Raw genomic sequence first — 6488 nt, forward strand, 5'->3', positions numbered from 1 at the left:
GAAGATACTGGATAAAATGCCCAAAATATCAAGATTTCAGCATCAACTGCCCAAAATACCCAAATTTGGAGTGCATGGCCCAAAATATCAACATGATATGAATTTTGAAAAGGAGTATCAGAATTTACAAAAGACAAGCATTTTGCAAATGCGCATCCATGATACGCGTGTCTTCACTTATTTATAAAAAAATAATTTATAAAGGATACGCATTCTGTACATGAGTATTCCCAAATATGCATTAAAGAAATACGTATTCAAACTTAATTTTTTCAAAACTCTTTTCCCTTTTCCTAATTGAAATATAGGGAAAGATACGCCTGTGAGACATGAGTATCCTGTGATGCGCATTCGCGGGATGCGTATCTCTGGAGATACGTATCCCTAATTTTTCAGGGCTAATCTTTTGAAACATTCCTTGGAATAAAATGAGGCCGCACATGTATATATAGGCTAGCACTTAAGAGAGAAATTTCTTAAAAAGGGAACGAGAGAATCCTTTAAAAAATTAATTTTAAAACTGAAAGGTGTAAATGTTTTTTACTTTCATAATGTTTCAATAAAGTTAATTACAAACAACCAATTCAGATTAATTAACACTACTTTGAATTGAATTAGAGTAATTCTAGAGCTCCCAAAAAAAATTCTCAAAACTTTCCGATAAATGAGTTGTTGATTTGTGATTGGTTGATTTATCATAAATGTAAAACATATGTTTAGGGCTGCAAAAAATTCCGGTCTGGACCTGTAACCCGGACCGGACCGGATCTACCGGTCCAAGACCCGAATCGAAACGAACATACCCGGTCCGGTCCCTAGTACTTATAATTGAAAAAATTCAGTCTTCACCTGAAGGGACCTGAATTCGTATATATAATTATTTTATATTTACTTCATGTCTTATAAGATCATATATAAATATTAAACATCCACCCATATCATGTTGTATTGATCTAGATTAATAGATAATAAATTAATATAATAAAAATAGATCGATATCACACTTTAAATTACTAAATTTCGTACTTCATGTGATAAAATATTGATATTCATACACTTAAAAAATAATATTTACTCTTAAAATAATAAGACATGTACTTACTTTTAATTTTTATTGACGTACCAAGTAACAAACTTTTTAATGTCTATTAATTTGAAAGAAAAAATAAAATAAAATTATATAAATAATTTTTTTATATAAATATTAATTAAACCGGTCCAATTCCGGTCCAAATCGGGCTTTTCCAGTCCGGTCCAGTACCAATACCAGATAGAGCCGGTCCGATCCTCGGTCCTTAATTCTGAAAAAAATCGGTATTCGGTTTGGTCCAAGTCGATCCAGTCTGGTTCGATTTTTGACCTTTGTGTGGCCCTACATATATTAATATGAGTCTCCCCGATTTATATATAATTAATAAATGTTAGGTGTTTTTTAGAGTTATTTTGAGAATTATTTTGATATTGGACTATGTGACCCTTGGAACAATAATTTAAAAAACATATTTCATTGTTAAATACATAGCTTGGATTTGTCCGCCCAAACAGGCAGCCCAACAATATAATCCAACATAGGTCTTCAATTCATTTTATAATCCATGGCTTCCACCGCAGCTCAAATCCACGTCCTCGGACCCAATTATACTCCCAACCCGACCCGAACCACCTCCAAGTCCGGCTTTTTCGGAAACCTCAGTATCATTCACAACCCCTAAATCATCACTCCCGAGGCTAAGAAAATGCAGTAACAAAAGAAGCCATGTGTTACGAGTCACGGCGGAGAAAGTGGTGGGGATTGATTTGGGGACTACTAATCCAGACGTGGGTGCTATGGAAGGCGGAAAGCCGGTGATTGTTACCAATACGGAGGGGAAGAGAACGACACCGTCTGTGGTGGCGTATACGAAGAATGGGGATAGATTGGTGGGTCAAATTGCCAAAAGACAGGCTGTTGTTAACCCAGAGAATACCTTCTTTTCGGTTAGGAGGTTTATTGGAAGGAAAATGATTGAGGTTGATGAGGAGGCTAAGCAAGTTAATTATAATGTCATTAGAGATGAGAATGGGAATGTTAAGCTCGATTGTCCCGCCATTGGAAAACAATTTGCTGCTGAGGAAATTTCTGCTCAAGTATATACATAAATATGTTAAGTATGAATGTGTTCAAGACTGTTAATTTATCGAGTTCAATTTGTTGCTTTAAATTGTTGTGAAATGTGATCGTAGTTTGTTTTGTCTTCGAGTATGTAAGTATGTCCTACTGCGTTGTTTACAGTGACTGATATATTGGCGCTTATGAATCACTGGATCACCGGATTTGCATATTATTTGATTGTTTACATTCTGAAGTTCTAGTTGGGATTTTATGCACACAGGGTCTTTCATGTGTTATCACAAAATTGGTTTATGTGGTTGGCTTGATTTGGTCTTGGAGTGATATGTTTTCTTTTTCTTATAGTACATGTTGGTAGTTTTTGTTGTTGCTAAACATGTTCTGGGTAGTTGCTTACTATTATATAAAATTACAGATTACTGGAAGTTAAAAGTAGAATACACATAAAAAATTTACTCGAGTAGCAAGATGTGGTTGAATATATATTTTGACAAAATGTCTTGTGTTATGTTTGGGTATAGGTCTTGAGAAAGCTTGTGGATGATGCGTCAAAGTTTTTGAATGAAAAAGTTTCAAAGGCTGTCGTGACAGTAGGGATGGCAATCGGGTCGGTTGAAACGGGTTTAGCAAAAACCAAACCCGAACCCGATTATTTTTGCCAAACCCGGACCCGAACCCAGAAAAACCTGAACCACTAAACCCAAACCCGATGTTCGGGTTCGGTTCGGGTTCGGGTTTATAGATTTACTATCAAATTGCACCTTAATTAGCACAAACTCTGGTGAAAAATTACTAGAATCTGATTCGAGCAAAGTGTTCATAAATATGAGGATACTAAAATTTTTAGGGTTGAATTAGAGGGTTCAGAGAAGACAATGGATCATACCTCTATGAATAAAATTGTTAGTGAAATAATGCAAGAATCTTGACCTTTACATATATTAGTAATATATTATATATTATATTACTACTTATAAAATATAAAATATTATTTATATATTAACACGGGTTTCGAATCGGGTTCGGGTCGGAACGGAATGGGTTTCGGGTTTTCGGGTCGGGTTCGGAACGGCATGCCTTAAACCCAAACCCGACCCGAAAATGATTCGGGTTTAGAAATCAAACCCGAACCCGAATCCAAACCCGAAATATTCAGGTTCGGTAAAAACCGATCGGATCGGTATGGATCGAGTATCCATCGGTTCGGTACAAATTGTCATCCCTACGTGACAGTTCCGACATACTTCAATGATTCCCAGCGTACAGCTACAAAGGATGCAGGTCGAATTGTCGGATTAGAAGTTCTACGAATTATCAATGAACCTGCAGTCGCGTTTTTAGCTTATGGGTTTGAAAGGAAGAACAATGAAACCATTCTTGTTTTTGACCTTGGAGGAGGAACCTTTGATGTCTCAGGTACTGAGATATGTTGATATTATAATATTATTTTAATATCTCTAATATCTGTTACAAGGTGAAATTGATTTCTAATTTTTTTAGTAGAGTATTTATGTAGATGTTCTGTGCCAAAGCTTTTTCATACCTTATTCTTCTTAACATCTTTGCACCAATAATTGGTAGTTAACACCATATATTGAAGTTGCTTTTGGTTACATCGTGGTATATAAAGCCATAATGAATTTCATGTATCCATGTTATATGGGATATATTTGCCCCACAGCTTCTGGTATCCGTGTATTGTTCACCACTTGAAAGCGTAAATATGTATTTTTATGTCCATGTTCTAAAAGTCAATCTATGTTTCAAGAATTGATGATACTCTGTAGTGATATTGTGTATACTACCTTTAATGGGTTTAATAGTTAATCGATGTTTTAAAAATTAATCGTACTCTGTGATTCCATTCTGTAAACAACTTCCATTCTCCCCCCAGAAAAAAAAATCACTGTATGTGCCTACGATATGCCGTACTTTAAATAGGGTACTCACTCGGTGTAGTATACGTTTATTGTTAATATGTGTATCCTTGTTCTAGTTCTTGAAGTTGGTGATGGAGTGTTCGAGGTGCTTTCGACATCTGGAGATACACATCTCGGTGGTGATGACTTTGATAAGGTAATCTAATTTTTTTGCCACCTCTGGATTCTGGTTATATTGTGTTATATATCTTGGTTTTCTGATGAAGTTTCATATACATTATATGCCACAAACAGAGAATTGTTGATTGGCTTGCATTGAGTTTCAAGAATGATGAGGGCATAGATCTTTTGAAGGACAAACAAGCTCTACAGCGTCTAATTAAGAGACGGCCGAGAAAGCTAAGATGGAGAGATGGACTTTGCTATGCAACAAAGTTTGTTTAGTTGACAATAAATGAGTCGTATAACAGTTTCCTATGAAAAAAAGGTTGAGAGAATGGTATCAGAAGCAGAGCGGTTTGCCAAGGAAGACAAGGAAAAGAGAGATGCAATAGACACGAAGTACCAGGCTGATTCTGTTGTGTACCAAACAGGGAAGTAGCTGAAGGAGCTTGGAGAAAAGGTTCCTGTAGAAGTGAAAGAAAATGTCGAAGCAAAACTTGAGGAACTAAAAAAGGCTATTACAGAAGGTGTGACTCAGGTGATTAAGGACACCATGGCTGCCTTGAACCAGAAAGTCATGTAGTTGGGCCAGTCCCTCTACAACCAACCTGGTGCTACACCTGGTGCTGGTCCTGCAGCTGGTGAAGCAGATAGTACATCAGAAACATCGAACAAGGGACTAGAAGGAGATGTTACTGATGCAGATTTCATAAATAGCAACTGATAAGCCAAATATAGTAAGCGTTTTTGCTCATGGATGCTTCTTCTTTACGTGTTAAAGCTTCTCATTCTTAGCCCTCGGCGCCCCTTTTTATGAGGGGTAAATGACAATTTTTTGGAACTGAATTAGTACTGGGGTTTATTAGTATTCTATATCATGAGAATTTTGGTCTTATAGAAAGGTCCTAATTAGCAAAGTAGGTTATTTGATAGGTTAATATTTGTATTAGCAAGCTGAGTTGAAATCGTTACTACATGCTATTGTGGTTCCTCTCCGGTTAAATGGTAGTCCAAAAATGGCATAAGTGTGCAATTATAGTCTCTGGTCGTGCACGTAACAAAAGCACAAGCTTATGAGGCCACCAAGCCACCAACATTATTTTTCCAGTTTCATTACATGCGTTAAAGATATCGGTTAGGTCTTGCTCAATAATTGTTAGGAATATGTTGTGTACTTGATGATAAATTGAACAAAACATTTTAGTAGATTTAACTTAGTGAATTTTGTAGCACTCGACGGATGATCAAATATAGTCCCGACGGATGATTCAATATAGTCCCGACAGATGATGATTTGACATCCACCGGGTGAGTAGCTTATGTAATAATAAGTTTTGTAGCACATTTATGCAAATAATTTATGTAAATTATGTAGTAGCATATGAGTCATGTTGACTACTAGTAGATATGCAGAATAGGTTGATTAATTATAAATATTAGATGTCTTGTAATTCTGCATAAATGAAATGGAGTCAAGTGTCAAATAGCTACTCGACGGATGATCAACGAAGCTACCCGACGGATGATCAACAAGACTACTCGACGGATAACAAGCATGTAGCCGGTGGATGATCAATTGAAATATCTGTTGACAGTGACAACACAGTCACATGTGTTGAGTGTTTGCAAAAGGAATGTGGCAGCCTGTTTAGCAGGAAAATGAGAACAAAGAAGCATTACCATTTCCATGCTATTATGAAGATATTCAAAGATGCTGGAATAGAGTAGTGAAGCAGCATGGAGTTAGACTTGATAGGTTTTATTATATTATCCTGTCTTATTACCATGTAAACTTGGTGATATATAAACCAAGTGTAGCTAGTAGAACAAACAACTAAGCAAACACATTTTAGAAGAGAAATAGAAAAAGCTGTAACTGTTAAGAATTTCTCTGTAGTTTATTTGTTCACTTGTAAAGCAGCTGTGAGCTATTCAAGCTTCATAGGGTTCTCTCGACATATATATATATATATATATATATATATATTGTAAAGCAGTTGTGAGCTATTCAAGTTTCACAGGGTTCTCTCGATATATATATATATATATATATATATATATATATATATATATATATAGTGGATACATTCAAATCCACCAGAAAGTTTTAAAGACTTGTGTTTTTATTACTTGTGTTTTGATTTATATAATTCTTTCATTCCGCACTTTGCAAATCAAACACTTATATATTATTGAGTTAGAACAGTTTTAAAAATCTCAAAAAGAAGGCATAATTATATTCAACCCCCCTTCTGTAATTTTTGTTGTATTGTTAGGGAATAACAATTAGTATCAGAGCAAACTCTTGAAGTACAAAGAGAGTAAAGATCATAACA

General features: G+C 35.5%; 1 pseudogene; it reads left to right on the plus strand.

Moving 5' to 3' along the window:
• Positions 1-1563: 1563 nt before the first annotated feature.
• Positions 1564-4998, plus strand: LOC141723641 (stromal 70 kDa heat shock-related protein, chloroplastic-like; annotated as a pseudogene).
• Positions 4999-6488: the final 1490 nt, after the last annotated feature.

This window comes from Apium graveolens, chromosome 5 (genome assembly GCF_009905375.1).
Source record: "Apium graveolens cultivar Ventura chromosome 5, ASM990537v1, whole genome shotgun sequence".
In the NCBI taxonomy this organism is placed as follows: domain Eukaryota; kingdom Viridiplantae; phylum Streptophyta; class Magnoliopsida; order Apiales; family Apiaceae; genus Apium; species Apium graveolens.